The 21137-nt window shown below is 36.0% G+C and overlaps 1 protein-coding gene and 1 long non-coding RNA gene across 2 annotated transcripts in view; both read left to right on the forward strand.

Moving 5' to 3' along the window:
- The first annotated feature begins 11962 nt into the window (after nt 1-11962).
- On the forward strand, nt 11963-15895 carry LOC140332636 (uncharacterized). Its single transcript, XR_011921215.1, has 3 exons — nt 11963-12111; nt 12680-12881; nt 13928-15895. It is a non-coding gene; the product is annotated as an uncharacterized lncRNA (long non-coding RNA).
- Nucleotides 15896-20873: 4978 nt separating this feature from the next.
- ATG4D (autophagy related 4D cysteine peptidase) overlaps nt 20874-21137 on the forward strand; it is a gene marked incomplete at its 3' end in the record, with an annotated part of 9135 nt that continues 8871 nt past the window's right edge. The window contains 1 exon segment of the mRNA XM_072413605.1: nt 20874-21014.

Raw genomic sequence — 21137 nt, forward strand, 5'->3', positions numbered from 1 at the left:
TTTTTTTGTAACAAAAATTGCTTTATTATTCTTCTATTACATTTTTCTTTGTTTTTTCTTTTTGTTTTAAGAAAAGGTTCTCTGGGTTTTCATGCAGGCATACATGGGCTCTATCAGTACCACCTTAGTGAGGCTTTCTCCACGTGATATCAGGTTTTGAGGCCTTGTTTTTTTGCCAGCTTTTAACCTTTTTGCCATTCTTTTTTTCAGTGCCTGCCAAGACGTACTCCAGTCTCTGAGAAGTAGTGGGACATTCTAATGTGACATCCCATCCATAGATTCCTGGATATGACATCAGACGCCGGTGTGTTGTCCAATGGAGTATATACTTGAATGCCAGTCAGTTTGAAAGATAAATTGAAACAGGAGAGTGGACACTCTAGACCAGCGGTCGCCAACCTTTCGGACCTCACGGACCACTAAATTCATAATTTTAAATCCCACAGACCATTTATATTAATTTATAAAAATACAAATATAAATCCATTTGTAAAACAATGATCTTCCTAATGGTGCCTGACGAGGACTGTGCAGACTCTGATTTATTGATCAGCTCACGGTTAGGTGAAGTATTACTATTGTTACTATTATCATTAGTTGTATTATCTTTGGTATTACTAAAAATAAAATACAAAATATTTGTTTGCTTTTTCTCACTCATTATGGGTTTATTTCATTTGAATCCAAGACCAAACAAGAAATAGTTATCAGAGTCAAACTAGTTGATGCCAATAAATATAACAGTTAAAGAAAATACACAGCTAAGGTCATACTTACCTAACAGATCATCTGAGAAATAAACAAATAAAATAAAACAATGGGATGAGAATCGGTATTGGTGGAGCGGGGTGACTGTTGTAATGGGGGAACAATACTGAAGCATACGACTCGGCAGTGGTTGCCTCATACAACTTAACACTACACTGACGCCACGCTGCGCCTGCCTTGTTTTTTCGTCTCCAGTACAGTTTGTGTATAAAGGAGAAAATTGTCATTCGGAATAAAGGAATTTATTAGAATATAAATTTTGTTTTAATAATAATGGTGACCACTGCTCTGGACACAGCCTTCCATGCTTAGGAGACCACACTCTATTATTATAGGGGAAAGTTACATATGCAGCTTCAACACACCTATTGTTACACTCTATCTTTTTCCTATAATTTCCTTATCTTTAGATTATGTATGCACTTTAACATGAATATCCCATATTAACATATATATATTTACATACGTTTTGCTTATCATACGTTTACCACTTACCAACATGGGGTATTTATATCAATACATTTTTTAGAAATTCTGGTCCACAGCAAGCATTTAATATATTTCTGGATATAGGGCCTGATTTATTAAAGCTCTCCAAGGCTGGAGAGCATACACTTTCATAAGTGAAGCTGGGTGATCCAACAAACCCGGAATGGATCTGGCCCAACAAAAAGCTTGATTCTAGGAAATCCATCCCAGGTTTGCTCAATTACTCAGCTTCACTTGTGAAAGTGTATTCTCTCCTGCCTTGGAGAACCTTAATAAATCAGGGCCATTGAGTTTCCAAAAAAAATATTGTCCCATACTCCTCTTACTAGATTTGATGTAATAACATGTTAATATTGTGTTTCCCCATGCTCTGTATTTGAAATTATGTTATTGTAATCTTTATTTTATTGCTGCCTTCCTTGGAAAAATAAAAATATGAAAAACACTCTCACCTATTGATCTTTTTTATTAGGAAATTTTGGGGGGGAGTTTTTACATAACACTTTATGAAACAACAGTGAATTGTGTTGGGATGTGGGAGGAAATATCTATGTATTCCTAGATTTTGGTTTGGGAACAAATTATGTGTTTATTGTGATATTCTTTGCATAATGGTTTTTATTATGTTTTTAATTTACATATTGGGCATTATTGTCTATTTGCTCATTTTTAGCTGTTTGCAATAAAACTATTAACTATAATTATTTTAGATATTTGTTTCATCTTTACTACTCATTTGGACATTTTGGACTAAACCAAAAAATATGTTTTTTTGTAGGCACACATTCTATGCAGGTATAAAAACTTACATCATAATAAAAAAAGAAAATAAAATGTTTTTAGGATAAACAGTACGCATACAAATAATTACATACAGAAACGTGATTCATAAAACCACAATGCCCACTGGAAAATTGAAAAATTGACTTGGTCTCAGTAAAATCTGATGCGTTCCGCAGAAACCATATGTCCAAGATAAAAAGATGAGACCTGTAATTTAACCACCTTGGGGTTTTACTGATGTCTGGATTTCTGTACCAAAAGCGTTACTGGTTTTCATGAATTTTTTTTTTTTTAAATTGTAGACCTGTAACTTACAGAAATATGTCCGAACAAGGGTCTAGTAGATATTCTGAATATAATAAAGTTTGAAACACAATCATGTAAAAAAAAATAACTTTAATAATAAAATTTAAAAAAAAACACAAAAATCATCTTAAACAAGAATGCATAAATAAATAAAAAATACTGAAAATGCGATAATTCAGTATACTGTATAGTAATATATTTTTCTAAAACACCTCCCTAGTGTGATAAATTTTAAAACAAAGTCCAACATCACATACCTATAGACAAAACCACATAAACCACAAAACCACATCAAACCACTTTGTATTGAATGCAATACAAAATATTTGAATTTCCCGCTACGACCCCGTCGATGGACATACGCACTGACATCATCAGCAATCGCAGAGGGACGCGTACAGGAACGCCAGGTGTTCTAATTCTTTCCGAACTTCCGTACTTCCAAAAAAACATTTTTTGCATGGAAATTTTTTTTAAATTGTAGGCTATAATTCTTAGGCATAACTCAAAGAAATACGTCCCAAAATTTAATAAATTTATTAATAAATTAAAAAAAAAAATTGTATAAAACATTATAAAAAAAAAATCTTTAAAAAAAAAAATTAGTGTATAATGTAATGTAACTGTGCAGTAGCTTATATAATATATATATAATACAATTATATATAAAGATTTCTTTGTATTGGACTCATTCAGCTTTTTTGTATTGAGTTCAATACAAAGTTATTTGAATTTCCCGCCCCGCCTCCCGTCCACACCGATGCTTGCAGCGATGTTACCGGGAAAACCCGGAAATCATCACTGCTCACGCCGGATGAAGACAGAAGAGGAAGGACGTCACCGGAGGCGCTGTGGGGACCGGGTAAGTATATCGATATTGGATTAAAATATCAATAATTTTTATTAGGGTAACAAAGCATAAGAAATACAATAATATATATAAAATAGCAAATACTGCTCAAAATTTTTATAAAGCTGGATGGTTCCAAACAGGTGTCTTTCGACGCATTTCACAGATATATTATCCACTACCTCAGGAAAAGACCATGAGAGTTTTGGACCTTTTTACAACTTACAACTTTTTATAAATTTACACCTTGCACTGTTTTCTTTCTTCTTGCTGTTATCACTCATAACCCATAGATGTGTTGGGGTTACATCATGAAGAAAAAAGTGTAAAGTGTATAATTTTTTAATAAATTTTAAGTAAAAAATTGTAAATAATTTTATTGAAATGATAAGGCACAAATAAAGATGGTAACAATTTAATTTATTAAAACATAAATATACTTCACAGTACTATAACCTAGACAAAAAGTTTTGCAATTTTACTATGGTTAAAAATACTTTTTTTTCCCATTGATTGATACTTACCATCTATTAGTTGCCAAAAAGAAGCGCTTGTTTGGTGCCATGCCTATTTCCCCTCTACAGCCGCCATATATATTTTACTTTTAGTGCTAAGGAAACAGGGAACTCTAGATTGTTATGCTTTAATGGAAAGCTGGTCTTTGTGAGGGAAACGTTATTTTTGTTTATTAAAGGTATTATATAAAAGTTTATGCATTTGTTCATTCTACTACCAAAAAATGTTAAAGGTCTCATGGTTTTCTCCTAATGGAGAAGATAATATATCCGTGAAACGCGTCGAAAGACACCTATTGAGAACCATCCAGTTATCATAAAAGTTTTAAACAGTATTTACTATTTTTATTAAATATTGATATTTTAATCTAGTATAGATATACTCATTTGTTATAATCACATGCCTAATAAGTCTCCCATAGATACATTTTATATTTTTGGTACCTTACAAACCAATAAATGTCCAGGTTTAAATTACCTGATCAGTTATAAAAATTATAAAAATCATTACAAAATCATACTTAGGGGGTAATATAGATAATTCCTGCTTTAATATATTTTCTATATTATAATAAATGTGATACATGGTACTCTATTCAACTTACATAATGTTAAGTAATATTATAGTCAAAGAATTCTAATGTCTCTGTTCTCTTACGTGTTTCTGGCATAATTGATTTTTGTTAATTTCACTTTACATCTTGAGCTTATGAATAAATATAATCACATATTGTAAAGAAACCTCTGCCCTAAAAAGGGTAAACATAGGCGTTACAACAAACATAAAATCAAAGCAAACATCGAGAAAAAATAATAATTAAAATGAGTAAATACAAAAAAAAAAAAATATTAGTTAAAATAAAAAAAAAAATGAGAAAATGTCATATCTCTTTGATTCTACCTTATTGATACTTTATAATATCTTAAAATCCTATATATGTTTTTTCTTATATTGGTTATTTGAGGTGTGAGATACCTTATTAACCCACTGACATTTTATTATATATCAGCAATTCTCTTACCCAATTTTTAATATAATTTATATACCAAGTGCTGAGGAGAAGGCAATTAAGAAAAGGAAATAGAGAGATTTTGCAGGGGTGACCTTGCTCCCCACAAAAACATCAGAATAAATATTCTGGGTTAGGCCTAATACACGTGATTCAATAAAGATTCAGATTAACCTCACTGGCAGTATGAATATTAAGTATCTAACTGTAAAAGCAGTACATTTAAAAATACTTAGTAATTTAAACTTTCTGCCTGGTACCCCCTACCAGTCGCACGGTCCCACCCCCCCAGCCAGCCAGCACCCCAGACTCGTACGTGGATGCCCACTCAGCATCAGCTTCCCCTGGCCTTGTGTCCCCAACATTCTTATGCTGGGGACGCAGATGGCGGACGTGTTACACAGATGCCCGGCTGGCATCACCAGGGGAAGAAGATGCCAGGCATCCATGAATGATGCCGCAGGCACTGCTTAGAAGGTGGCTCGGGGTTACCGCTTTTGGTATGTATAATATACTCCGAGCCACAGTCAGGATTACAGCTAAGAAGGTTAAATGAGATAATTGTCCTACAAATGAAAGTAATTAGGCTGTTTATTGATTGTAAATAAGGAATTGGTGGGAACTTTGTTGGTGATTTTAAAGGAAAAGATACCCTTGGAAATATCTATTGATTGTACATACTTTACATTGTGTGAATACCAACAGAGATATTGGCCCTGATTGATCAATGAAATGCACGTACGTTCGCACCGGTCAGCGACCTCTATTAGCGCGAGTAGGGCCCGAGTTCTAGTGAACTCACCCGCCGGTTTCCTGCAAAGATCTCGAATACACCAATTAAGGCGATTAATTTTCAGCTGCGCGATTCAGACGGAGATGTTAACCTCAATGGTGAGATAATAGTAATTGATTAGCGCACACCTGCGCCCTGTTATGTGCGCATCTCCAGGCCATTTTACTGTACCAGTACCACATGGTACTTGGGAAGGGAGCTAGAACATGACCTTCAGATATTGACTAATTATCTATGCAAGCACTTACATTTTCTGATGTTAAGGTTTGAGTTACATGTTATATCTTGGTAAATTGCACTATTGTTTGTGCATTGTATTTTCTGTATGACACAAATACTTTGTATTATTGTTTATGGAAACATGCCTATTTGTGGGTTGTGATAATTACACCTTTGTATCTTTTATGTGATATGTTGTACTCAATTACATGTGTATTATTGTTTACCACTGTTAAACCCTAAAAGTAATAATTTATAAAAAAAAAAGAAAAAAAAGAAGAGTTGGATCACACTGACAATGATGATATAACATTACACAAATCAAGAGCCACCCCATACCATTAGAAGCATATCACCCAGTAAGTATCTCAGATTAGGGGCAATTGTTCTTCCCACAAAGAAGCGACAGCATGGGATTTATGCACTAGACACCCAGAAATAAATTATTCCAAAAAGAACCTCAAAAAAAGCCAAGCTCAAACAGACAAACATAAATTATTAATAGGACCTCCTCTTCCAATCTAAGGAAAGAGAAACAAAAAATCCCAAATTGAAGACTACTCACAATGATAATTATCAACAAATCTGCAAGATTATAAATAATTATTAGAATCTCTTACACGTGGATTCAGACCTTTGTCAATAATGCTCCACAAATGGCATAGAGGAAAGGTAAAATGATCAGAAATATGTTAATAAGAAGTTATGATACAGGCATGTTGAGGGGGGATCCAAGTAAATGTTTTATATCTCTAAAATGTGAACAATGTAACTGGATTCATGATTAAAATATAAATATATTACCTAATGGAATCCCCTTCTTATTTCAGCAATTTACCAATTTAAAGCGGAACTAAAGTCAAAATTTAAAAAACACATTTAATTCACGCAGATCTGTCATTTGGGTCTTGCGTTGTCCCGGTATCCTTCTTTGACCCGGCACTTCCTCTGTGCCACCATATTCTTCACTCTTTTTCTGGGTTTTTCTTTATGAGTGACGTAGATGGGGAAAAGGATTGCCGATCTCCCTGCGCATGTGTCAGCAAATTTGTTCTTCCTATATTCCGGGATGAATGACGTAGGTATCTCGGGTGGCTTCGTGCAACCTAAAAGGGGAGGCGCAGAACTCTTTTTTATTTAAAAAGGGTGCGGCACTTAACTTTCCCAGCCGTAAACCCAAATGTGACTCAGGGTAAGAAAAACCCGCTGAAAGCGGTAACCCTGAGCCACACTTGGGGTAGTTAAAAAAGTAAAAAACAAAACTTACCTGGTCCAATCAGCTTTCTCCAGTGTCCTGCCATCCTCTGGCCGCATCCTCTTCCTCAATCTGTCCCCCAGCGAGTGCGCTGACATTCCTCAGGGCTTCCCAGTGATGTTGGCGCGTACAGCCACTGCTAGGGGTGCAGCAGGAATTTCAAATGATTTAGTATTTCATTCAATACAAAATAACTGTATTGAATGCAATATACTGAATTTATATGTTGAAAAGCAGTACATGTATAGGTCTAAAAGCAGTACATTGTCTTCCATGAAATTTTATTTTAAATTTTTTTTTAATTTATGGAAACCAGAAACCTAAAAACAGAGACATGAAATCTATGGTGAATGTTCATGTCAGGTTGGGTAAGTATGCCATTCTTAAGGTTGTGATCTGATTTATTATTAATTTAGGTGATAATTATTAATTATCACCATTGATATTATTAAGCAGAAAACAAGAACAATCACTAGGCACACCTGATTCTAGTCTGGCAACTTTACATATCGTTACTAACACATTAGAAAATCAACTTTGCATTATAGGTCCCACTAATCACTTATTCAGATTCACTTGTTCCTAAATAAACTTACAATTTAGGGACCATTCCTAAATAAGATTTAATTTTTTTTAGTAAACTGCCCTCCCTCATGTCTCACTCAAACACTAAAATTAATAAATGAATGAACCAACATTTACTCAGCACAGTAACAAATGAATTTAGGAATAAATTCTCACACCACTGCAGATCAGATGGAAGTTCTCAGGTTTTTGCCCAAATTAAAATTTAGACAGCGGCAAAAATTGTGGCTGGGATAAACCTAAATATTAGGTCTATTGTGGTATACCCTCTCACAAACAATATTGCACCTACAAAATGGGGTTTATTGTTTTGTACTTGAATAAAGGTTTTATGGTTTATACTGGATTCTAATTGGCCTTAAAAGTTCCACTATTTTGTTTTTGTATAGCTTGTATTAGGGATGTGGTCTTGCAAATAGAATGATAGAGGAATTGGTACAGTTTTTTACTTATATCAATAATTATCCATCGTACACTTTACATTACTGGTTTCTAACAATGGTGAACTTTCACAGAGATCCCTCTGCTTCTTCAAGCCAGAAACTTGTCTTACTTTTGGCAGTCAAGTAATTACTCTGATTAACTCTAATTAACTATTAAAAATATTCACACAGCTTTGTACAATTCAAAGAATATCCATGAAAGATCAAAGTTGCTGTATATCAAATTACGAAGACATTTTAACTCCCCTCTATCAAATTGTCTTTACCTCCCAACCGCAAAGGAAGGAAGAAGAATTCATGAGATCTAGATCTACCAATTATATTTATAGTACACAGGATACCCTGCAATGGCTTTTCCTCTTTTCCCTATTTGATCTACAAAGTCCTATGGGGTCTGAAACTCTCTAAGTTATTCCCACTGGTTTTATTTTGTTTGGACAATGCAGGGAATGTAAAGTACTATTCACCAGTAGAGACTTTTTGGACCTCATGGTTTCTCTTTTCTTCCTTTGCGGTTTTCTTTGGACAAATGCGAAAAACTTTTATTTATTATTTATTTATTATTATTATTATTATTATTAATAAACAGGATTTATATAGCGCCAACATATTACGCAGCGCTGTACAATAAATAGGGATTGCAAATGACAGACTAATACAGACAGTGATACAGGAGGAGAGGACCCTGCCCCGAAGAGCTTACAATCTAGTATTTATTTATTTATTATTTAATAAATATTACACAAAGTTTACTTAGTCAATCAAAAATAGCGTTCATGTATAACGGGAATGTTTATCATCCTTGCGCAGGAATCTCAAATCTAACGCACTTCGTACTTTTCGCTTCTTCAGATCCTGAGATTTCTAACCAACAATGTTCCGGTGTAATCTCCAAAGCTTATATAGAGACATGTTTGTATTGGTAGAAAACGGTTGTAAGCTGAGATATTCATCTACAAGGAGGGGGAGAGAAATTATTCAAGAGTTGCCAGGTCTGAATATTTCAGGAAGTGTGCTGCTAGTGATCAACATAGCTGGAATAATTCAAAACTCTCTTTTAACAATTCCTAAGCCTGGCCACAAGTAGGAAAGTATTTTATGCACTGCAACCCGGCTATTGGAATAATTTAACTCTTCCTGCAATATTCTCTCGCGCTCCTTTTCAGATAAATATCTCAGTTTACAAGGTTCACTGAAAACCGTTCTCCACCTCTACAACACGTCCCTATAAAAGTTTTGTGGAGATTACTGGAACATTGCTGGTTAGATATATCATTATGCTATCAAAAAGCAGAAGGGCGAAACGCGTCAGTTTGTGATTCCTTTGCCACAATGAAAAACACTCCCCTTCTATATGAGCGCTTTTTTGTATAGTATTCATGAACTACTGAATAAAGATCTTTACCAGCTTTCTTGAACATTTCAAAACAGGAGTTCAATTAATTAATTAATTAATTACTTAATTTATTAATTACTTAATTATTTTTATTATCATCTGTCATGACTGAACCTACCGGTAGGTACCTCTATGCAGATGATGAACCAGAAGCTGTTATGGAACATTTTATGTTAAATGAAGATAGTTGATGCTTTGAGATGTATATATATATATATATATATATATATATTTATATGTATATAACGTTTTATTGTTCTGTGTCAGATTTTTGTAATTTAGGGAATATTTTTATTTTGTTATTTAAAATATAAGAAATGTTCTCCTGGTGTTAAATCAAAGTAGTTCAGCCCTCTGACGGGGTAGGGGGGGGGGGGCAGTTTGCCAACCCTAGGATTTAGGGTTTTTTGGCAAAAGTTTAGTTGTATTGAAAAATCTGTATATCATAATACAAACACTCTTGATTACATAAATGCTTCAAAAATCTGCAAAGTAACACGCTCAGATATTTAGACAAATGGACCCAAATGGGCACTAGACAATCGGCTGCTGTCAGGAATATATGTTATTAAATCATGCCGTATACGTATGTCGACGCGTTTCAAACATGGCCGCCCTCCTTCACACTGCCTATCTGCTATAATTGATATATCTACAAGGAATATGTAAGTCTTTATTTGACTTCCATCATGACCAGGGTGTATTTTTGATATGTTACATTACTAGTATTTTATGTGTTAGATTGTTTAGAATTAACTCATCTATGTAATTATTGCACTGTATAACTGATTGTGGACGCACATACCTGCATGAATACATCTCTATAGAGATACTAACATTATACTATATGCATCCGAATATATTTCTGCATGTTTTCTTAAAAGTACGGCCTAATCTATTTTTGACTAATTATATACATTGGATATGTACCTAGATTATGTGAAGCTATCGCTTTCAATCACAACAAACGTAAAAGTCACCTCTGAAGAAGCCTAATTCGGGTGAAACGTGTCGGGTATCGACATACGTATACGGCACGATTTATTACATACCTATATATTCCTGACAGCAGCCGATTGTCTAGTGCCCATTTGGGCCCATTTGTCTAAATATCAGAAAGTGGTACTTTGCAGATATTTGAAAAATTTATGTGATCAAGATTGTATTATGATATACAAATTTTTCAAAACAACTAAACTTTTGCCAAAAAAAACTTTTTTCTTTGTTGTTCTGTGTGGGGAGTATTTTTAGTAAATAATATGATATTGTAATATAAAATCATTTCTATACAAATATGATGTTTTTTTGATAATCCTTACAAAATTCCCCTAGGTATTTTATATTATTGGACAACTTCCATATACATTTTATTTGTAATACCTATAATTCTATTAATGACATTTTGAACCAAATTTATTGGAATATATAATATATATGTGTTCTTGTATTTGATATTCTTTCTTCATAATATGTACTTTATATTTTTCTTGTGTAATTTTTAAAATGTAATTCTTATTTTTAGATCTATCTCCCTGCACTGGATAGTTGTCTGGTCTGAGGAAGCAGATGTTGATCTGCGAAACGTGTCACTAAACTAAAGCTTGGTCTACATGGAAAGTTTCCCCAACGTTTTACCTAAGAGTTACAACACCCATGTTTGAAACTCCAATACATTCCAATGAGCTAGTCTACACCAATAAAACCATTTGTAAATGCCCATAAACGTGTTAAAATGCCTATAAGTGCCTGAAATGAAGGCTGTAAACATCTGGTGACAAAGGCATTTGGTAACCTTATATAGTGAATTCATTGAATATACTAGCAATAACAAACTTTGCTATGATCCAAGCTCCATATACATACCTTACAACTGCTGTTGTTTGATTCATGCTTAGTCCTTATTTGTAAAACACGTCAAGTCAAAAAGACAAAAAAGTGTCTGACATGGATACATTTTGAGTTCTCTGATTGTAAAACGTCATCCAATGTACATGAGATATTATCTTTTTCTTTGTCTCAATAGAAGGCTCATGTTAGTTTGCTCAATGTACAATAATTTGTTTTCAATGTACTCATTCAATTTATCTTTTGTCAAAACTGCCCAATATTAAATCCCCTACCTTGAAAGTTGAGTTTCTTGACCTTCTATTACTTATTATTCTAATTACATTTCTGTACCAACTTTATTGGGATATACTATATATAATATATTTGTATTCTTGTATATCTTGAAATAAAAAAGGCGTTTTCAAGTGATTTAATACATTTATATTAGGCTAAAAATGTCATCAAAAGCCCCCATTGACATCAATGGAGGCATTTTAAATGGGTATAGGCATTTGTAAGTGTTTAAATGCTTATAAAAACTTCCACTGAAAACAATGGAGGCCTTACAAGCATTTTTAGGCGTTTGTAAAAGCAAATAAATGTTTATAAATGCCTTTCTTGGGGTTTACAGGAAGCTCATTCCCAGGATACCTATTTCCTGTGACATCATTTCCTTCTTCCTGTGTGTCGGCCATGTTACACACCATACTTGGGAAGTACACTTCCATGGACAAGCTATCCAGGCAGGTGAGGATGCCCTGCCTTCATGATCTGACAAATAGATATTATGCAGATTTGTACAAAAAGATGTAGGCCTTCCAGGATATTTCTCAAATAGGAGATGGAAACCTTGAAAAAAAAGTAAGATTTTAGTAAGTATTGGTTGAGTTTAAGATTTTTTGTCCTCTTTGTGTCTTGCTGATGGCTCTGTGTTCTCCATGTCTTCCATGTGATTTCAGCAAGCGCTATGCTGGTGATTCAATTATTCATACTTTTCCTGGTATGCTATGTGTGGAAATTGTTTGTTACTGTTTGCTTTAGGTGCCAATATTCGCACTTTCATGCTGTGTCACTGAGCAAGCTTCAGGCCAGGATAATATCTGCATGGAGTTTGTAGGTTCTCCCCATGTTTGTATAGGTTTCTTCCCACATTCCAAAAACATGCATTTATTTGAATTGGCTTCCTCCCAACATTGACCTAAGACTGTACTAAACACATATGACTATGGGGGAACATTAGATTGTGAGCTCCTTCATGGGACAGCTAGTGACATGACTATGTACAACACTGCGTAACATGTTGGTGCTATAAAGATACCATATATAATATATATAATCCTGTCCATATTTTTCACTCTTCTGTTGCATGATTGCTAATCCCAATTTATATCTTGTATGATTGTTCATACTGCATGACTTCTCTCTCTTATTGTTTTTCAGTCAATGATGCCAAATCCAGGTGGAAATCATTGCGTGATCCCTTCACCAAGAATCTCGGGGAGCTGAGCCGGCAGAAGAATGGAGCAGCAGGCAAAGTGAGGGCGCACCATTAGAGAGATGCAATTATTTGGGAGAAGATGCGCCCATTGCAAAATGTTTGTGGAAATGACAAGTTGCAATGTCTCCATATAAGTGCCGCACAGTGAGTGTCCCTGTACCTCGCATAAGATTATTATTTACTTATTAGATCACCTGGACTACAATGCCAATTTTATTCCAATACCTGTTTAATGGTGAGGACTGAATGTTTTATTTCTTTTAACTACTTCCATTAGTTCAGATATATCTCGCAGATAAACTCATATCTTATGATATAAATCAATTCCTTAATAATAATCAATAGTTTTATTATTTATCCTCACCATTAACTTATACACACACATTACTTATACTGACCATTAATATTATCAAAGAAACCGTCACACACCTTTACATTGTCAGTATGATACTACATACCTCTGTGGAGGTAACTTACCTCAATGCAATGGGGATCACCACATGGTCATCAATAACTGAATTTTATATATTAATTGAATTTTCTTTCTTTATTTGTGAATCTTCACATTCTACTCTTGAATAGTGGATGGATAATTGTATATACTATGTTTAACCAGATAATTATTCCTTTTCATTTTGCCTTTGAATTTTAATTGATGAATAAAAATGACTATAATCTACACACACCTTTTCATACTTTTATATTATATGAATAATGAATTGCTCAGAACCACACACATGTTTCTCTAGTTTTTGCTGGTTAATCCCCTGAGGAAGCCTAGTTGGCGAAATGTGTCGGAACGTTAGATCAGCACATTGTCCTAACACTGTATGAATACAACCCACAACCGCTGTTTTTTTCAGAGCGATACATATGTATGTCACTATCAGGACACCTTTCGTGCTTTTTACCCCCATGAAGTTATGAGGGCCCAGAACTGAATTAATTTTATTGTTTTTACCACTAGGAGACCTTTGTTTATTAAAAAGTCCTTTGTACCCTATGAAGGAATGAGTGTCCAGGATTAAATTATTACATTATATTGTTCTTTGAAATGTATACTGCATATGAAATAATACAACTATTTTTGCCCTAAGAAACCCCTGCTTTTCCTTTTCTGTTTTACTCATTCTTATTAGATTTGTCATTTTTTAAATTTCTCAAAGAAATTATTCTTTTTCCTCCCTCAGAACATCTGGAAGTGTGGAAGCATTAGATTGTGAGATTGAGAAAGGAGAGGAAAGATGTTCAATCAACAGTTTTCACCCCTTGAAACCGAAGCACTTCCTGCGCCTGTTGTGCGACAAAGACTCACGAGAAACCTGCGAGTAACCCCAGAGCTGGGCGCTGCCATTTTGTGCCCGGAGCAGCAGCACACTGAAATTATGCCTGGACCAGATAACGATATTACTGCCTTCTGCGGGTCATTGTACCAGGATTTAAAATCCTTATAAATAAGTTTTGTCATGATCTGGGCATTAAGATGTTCTTTTCCTTATGTTACAAAAGTTTGAACAATTTTACTCCTCTCCACCACAATTTTCTTAGTTCCCGATCACTCCAAGGCCTGAAGGCCGAGCACAGACAACTTTTGGATAAACTGTTGAGGAAATCCATGTGATAAAACTGCTGAAAAAAAAATTAGTAATAATAATTCCTCCTAATGAAAAATTTAAATAGACGTTTGCTCCACACCTTGACCCTGCTTCGGTTCGCCTTGGTTATCAAGCCTCTGGCTATAGCTATCTTCTGTAATCCTGTTATTCAGGGAACTCAATGCAGCAATACATAGAACAAATATGATACATCAACACTTTTCTCTTAAATTAGTAGATAACTTTGCCTCCTTGTCGGGACCGGGACTAGCTCTAAATTGCTTGCAATGAATATCAATCTCGGACCTGGTGGGTAATCCTAAACAAAACAATAGCTGGTGGCATCACTCTACAATACTTGGGCATACATCTCACAATATGGCTCCCTTCATCAAACCAAATATTTCACTTTAATAAAAAAGATACAGGTGTGTTTCACCAGATGGTCCACCTCTCCCTGTCTGGGGGTGATAGCTACCATTATGTGGTATGTTCAGATCTATGATGCTGATTTATATATTGATTATTTTTATAGATTGGGTCTAACTATACACAGATATGAATACAATTATTTGTAATTTATTATGATTATGTATTCTTTCACCTATAGCTTTGCCTGATACTCCTGATGAAATTTTTCAGACGAAATGTGTCAATTGTGGGCAATAATTACTGTCCTGTTATTATTATTATACAGGATTTATATAGCACCAGCATATTATGCAGGGCTGTACATTAAATAGAGGTTGCAAATGACAGACAGATACAGACAATGACAGAGGAGAGGATCCTGCCCAGAAGAGCTTACAATCTAAGAGGGGGGGAATTAACCTCCCTAGAGGTAACCCCGAGAGTGACTCGGGGTGGGAAAAAGTTGCTACAAGTGGTAACCCCGAGTCACTCTCGGGGTTGTAACACCAAGGGAAAGATAGTAAATAGAGCGCTTACCTGATCCGCCTGGGTCCCTCGCCATCCAGCGCCGCGCTCTTCGTCTTCTTTCTTCTCTCTTCTTCCTGCTTTTGCTCCGATGAGTCACCGGGGGACGGTGACATTGCAGCGTGTGTACGTCCCGGACGGATATCAATACAAAATAACTGTACTGAATACAATACATTGGATTTATATGTGTAAAAGCAGTACATTGTTTTCAAGAACATTTATTTTACAGTCTATATAATTGTATGAGTATAATGTGTATTTATTTTATTATTTTAATAGATTTTTTAATTTATTCAAATTATTGTTTTTAAATGATTTTGTGTTTCAAACTTTATTATACTCATACTATTTATTTTATATTTATGTACCGCTTTTAGACATATAAAACCGTAAAGAAATGAACCGCTAGGGAGGTTAACACACAATAGGTGGGGAGATACTTCCTACAGTTAAGGCATAAATCCATTTTTTGGCAATTGTTAAACATTCATACAGCATTGTTATATTCTGTCTTGTAATTGGTGTTTTTATTTTTTTACTTGAAAAAGTTGCAATGTGAGACTTAAATTAATTTTTAAATTACTTCTTTTTATGAATATTTTAAATATGATTAAATAAATTGAAACTTTTTATCTATCTTTTTTGTGTCTACCTTAAAAATCCATTTGCTCTGTTGTTTAATTTGGTCAAGTGTATGGTGCCAAATTCAGGGTGTATTTGGTGTCATCCAACTCGCCCTTGCCTGGATAGAGCCATTAGTAATTGTATTGCTGTAGAACTGCAGCTCTTTATTTAGGATCCAGGCCCGGAGTTTCCTGGAAGGAATGGGCGATCCCGGCACTCTCCTCCCTTTTCCAGGCCAGAAATCGAGGGTGGCTCTGAAGAACCCGGCTGTTTATAAAAATACAGCTGTCCTGGAGATATGGGGGGATTGCAGCCAGGTGGAGAGGGTGTGGGCAGCCTGTAAGCTGGGAGGGCCCAGGGGGTCTCCCAAAGGTTTAGGTCTATGGGACCAATGCCTGTGATGAATCTGAGAGCAAGCTGTAAAACTGAAGGGAGCAGGACTATGTGGCCCATGTTGATTGAAACAAAAACTTCAAAGCTGCAACACTTGCTACCTCTGAGTATCAGCGCCAATCTTGATGTAGCTACTTGGGTGGTGGGACTTACTTCTGGGATAAGACATTTGGATTATGTTATGCTAATGTTTGAATTTGTCCCTGAATAAATAGACTTTGCATACGTCCCGCAGTGTCCTATAATGTGCTGATCCCCCTAATATCACAATTAGGATGAATATTCTATCCATTCCAAACACTCCCCATTGCTATCCTGAAACATAACTAAGATAACCTCCAGTCCAGGTACATAGCTTCTATCTGGGCCCATAAGAGAAGCAGAATCTCCCGAACGCTGGTGTTTGCTCTTAAAATATGCAGGGTTTGGGGGTCCCACATGTTTGTTAATACCATCGGGCTGCACAGGTAGCTCAGCTCTCTCAATGTTCTATACCAGACCCCAATAGGTAGATTTGGAATCCCTAGCCTGTCCATCATCATTCGCTATTGAAGCAATCATGTGGATCCCAACGCGCTTGCGCTCTAAGATTTTGTATCTATCTTTAACATATACGCTATCTGTTTGGAATCGTATCAAAACTAGCCCTAAAATCTGTTTGGCCCATTCCCCTTTCTGTCCTGGTCTGGATATTTCCCAATTTCACTGGTGGCCAAAACAAAGGGTTTCAATGGACAGGGGACCAATTCTTAATTTTTTAGATATTGCCAGTTATTAGGGATGAGTGGGAATGCCTCTAGCATTCTCACGAAAATTTCTTCAAAGTTCTGATGGGTCCGCAAAATTTTGGGAAATCCCTATAGGAGGATTACCACGGTTGCATTCATAAATGCAGCCATGGGAATCCTCTTGTCAGTGAGCGATCCCTGGGGACTACAGGTCAGAATGAGAGGAACTCTATCCAGGAACACATACTACAGGGCTGCAAGAGGGAGCGGAATGGAAAGCTCTGCTTCCCTGATTGGTCTTGCAGGTCCCAAAAATTTGGTTTCGCCAGCCGAATTTTCAAAGGCCGTTCTCGCCTACATGTTTGGTAAGCGAGAACGTCCCAATTCACCGCAAAACCGAATTGAATAAATTCGCTCGCTCATCCCTACCAGTTACACAAAACACTCTATCCTTCACTATGACCCCTTTGGAAAGCACATGCAGATCATTGGAGGTTTCTAAAGGTTAAAAACCTTTGCTATACTTAGCTCTCTCGTCACCCTCCTCTAACCTTACCTATATGACCTCTTTAAAAACTGATCTGGGAATATTTTGGGGACTGAAGGATTGGTGTGAGACAGCCAACAATCTTTCTAAACTCTCTCAACGTATCACTGGTAAATGATAAAACCGTGATGAGATGGTCCCGGATAGTGACATATCCCCAGGCACATCCACACTTTGTTTCAGAGCATGGGGCAAGTGTTGAGACCATGGAGCATGTCTGGTTGCCCAACGGTTTAGGCAAGAAGTATTTAACTTCATCGCCTTGGTACGACACACGTCTTTATAATGGGGCCAGAATTACCTTTATTTAGTAAGATTGCAATTCCTCTGCCCAAACCTTCAGTGAAATTGATCTGCTATCTATTGTTAGCGGAACATATTGGTCTGGCGAAGGCCTGAAAATCCTCGGCTATTACAATAGATGTTTTCCCAAAACAAAACTTAACTGGAGTTTGACCAATGATAAACTCACCTATATTCTTAAGGACGCTTATTTATGAAAGTTCTCCAAGGCTGGAGAGAATACCCTTTCATCAGTGAAGCTGGGTGATTCCGCAAATCTGGAATGGATCTGGTCCAGGATTTAAAATGTTTGCTAGAAAGTAGCAATGGTTTTTAATACATTCCATGTTTTCTGGATCACCCAGCTTCACTTCTGGAAGTATATTCTCTCCAGCCTTGGAGGGCTTTCATAAATCATCTCTCTGATTGAAGTCACATAGAATCCTTAGACTTTTGTTGGCTTCATGCTCCAAATATAGATGAGGATTACCCTCCCCTCCATGTCCCCGCTCTTTCCCTGTCTGTTCCCCTTTTCCCATATTTGTTTTTTTAGTTTCCTAATGTTTCTGGAAATTGATAATTGTGGTTATGTTTGTAAATTGAATCTGTGCTTGTATTACATTACCATTTCAATAAAAACTCTCAGCCCTCTTTGCCCTCTTACACACAAGATTCAATTTATATGTTAAAATATCATTTCGTATTGGATTCAATAAAACATAGCTGTACTAAGTCCAATACAAAGAAATCTTCATATAATAAATATATAATAATGTTTTATATATAATACACAAGATGCTGTACACTTACATTACACCTTTACTACTTTTTTTTTTTTTTAACAGATTTTTGTGTTTTTTATTAAAGTTAATTCTTAAATGTATAAAATATTGGACGTATTTCAGTGACTTATACCTGAGAATTATTAGAGCCTACAATGTAAAATACATTTCAATGCAAACAATGTAACACTTTTTGCATGGACGGAATTAGAACGCTGGGGGGGAGGGTAATGGCAATAAATAGTTTGACTCTGATAACTAATTCTTGTTTGGTCTTAGAATGAAATAAACTCATAATAATACAACTAATAATAATAGTAACAATAGTAATACTTCACTTAACCCAGGGGTGTCCGACTCAAATACACAGAGGGCCGAAATTAAAAACTTAGACCAAGTCGGGGGCCCAACTTGAAATTTATTAAAAAAAATTGAGTAAGTTTACTTCTTCATGCATAACTAACACAAACAAACCCCTCTACACAGACTTTAGGGTTGAAAAGACGGCTTTCTATCCATGCAGGATGTGTGTTATCCTCTCACATCACAAGTTTGTCTGACACCAAATATTACACTATGCAGTCTCTAATGGATTGAAACAAACAAATGCCCCTGGTAGTCATGTGATCATTGCCTAGGCTTTGTGTCACGTGATGGGTGTACAGGAATAATGTCTATGTATTGCATGTATTGAAAATGATGATGTGAGGGGGTAACACGGATGGGCGGACCAGATGTAGTTTATTTGGGGTACCAAAAAAAAGACCTTGAGGGCCAGATTTGGCCCGCGGGCCAGAGTTTGACACCCCTGACTTAACGAATCAATGAATCAGAGTCACTGAGTCACGAATCAATGAATCACAGTCCTTGTCAGCACCATTAGGAAGATCAATATTTTACAAATGTATTTCTATTTTTATTTTATATTATTGGTCCGAGGGATATAAAATGATGAATTTAGTGATCGCTGATATAGCACCAACATATTACGCAGCGCTGTATTGATTTTAGATCTGAACATAGAGAACAAAAAGCAGGATCACAATGTGAAGAAGATATTGGCAAGGAATATACGGGATTTATCCTAATTATTTATAGTTATATATATTATATATAATTATATATAATATAAAAATATTAACATTGCTTAACATTTATTATAAATTGAATGGAAATGATTTTATTCAGGATAACGGTTATTATTTTTCCAATGAAGATCTTCTATCAAACTTTATCGGGTAAAATCTAAAATGAATTTAGCAAATTTCCTTTTCTGAGCTATGAAAAGACAATCTCACCATGGTTCACTAAACACCTCTCAAAACTTCAAAACAAAAAGAGCAAAACATTAAAAAAAACATTGATTTACAGGAAAATGACACTGGTAAAATCTAGAAAATATTATATTTATTATACAGTATTTATATAGCGCCAACATATTAGGCAGCGCTGTACAATAAATAGGAGTTACTAATGACAGACACGCCCAGTACACTATCTGGCCCCGCCCCTCCCAGCATGCCTTGCGATTCATCCTCCCTATCACTAGAGGACGAAGCTTGCTAGTCACATTGCGGCGCCGGCGGCCATTTTAGCGTAGACAGCCGCCTCTGTGAGACATACATTGAGCCCGGGCCGACATATTGGGGTGGACAAGGGACTTGTACATAGCACTGGGCGATGATAAAACGAAGAGATAAGATTATAGGTTAGTTCAGGACTACCCCTCCCACAATCCTACAGGCTCTCAGGCCCACCCTCCCAAACTGACTGACAGCTCTGCCGACCAATCAGCGCCTAAGAGCGTTTGTTTCCCTTTCAGATGCTTTGTTGCCATGGGTTACATAGGTGCTGTAGAGTGTGGCCCCTGAAGGCCCTTTATCAAGTGTGCTATATGTTACTTATCTCTATGTAAGGGACACAAAGCTTTCGTTTATTATTATTCAGTTCTGCCTTCATATTCTTGAATTTTGTGTGCTCAGAGGTCACCATTATTATTTTTCTTTCACGATAACACTGAGATTGTGCAGATCCTTACTTTTATTTCACAACTCCTGCCAGCGAATATTTTATTTTTTATCCCTAATTTTAAATCAATTCCCCCATGTGACCAGAAGAGGGCGAGATCATGTGACTGCGAGAGATCCCATATCGTCCAATCACACTGCGAGCTTCTCCCAGCTGCTAGGTTACCATGTGACCCCGCCCACCTCATTACACATACAGGGCTGAGGCATGATGGGAAATGTAGTCCCATGAAAGAGGAAGTGGCTGACTGCTAAGAACTATGAAGCCAGGAAGGAGAAGTCTCCCAATTCTGCAGGGAAAGGCCCCGGCTGAAGCTTTATATTGGGGGTTTGCTGTGTGACAGGACCGCTACATACCAGGTAGGGGGGAGATTATATTATCTATGAATTGTTATCTCTATTCTCCCCTTATCATATTGTACTGACATTGTGACCCCCAGCTGCAGAGGAGAATGACAGGTTCTCTTTATAGACTTACCTCCC

The sequence above is a fragment of the Pyxicephalus adspersus genome, chromosome 6 (genome assembly GCF_032062135.1).
Source record: "Pyxicephalus adspersus chromosome 6, UCB_Pads_2.0, whole genome shotgun sequence".
Classification (NCBI taxonomy): domain Eukaryota; kingdom Metazoa; phylum Chordata; class Amphibia; order Anura; family Pyxicephalidae; genus Pyxicephalus; species Pyxicephalus adspersus.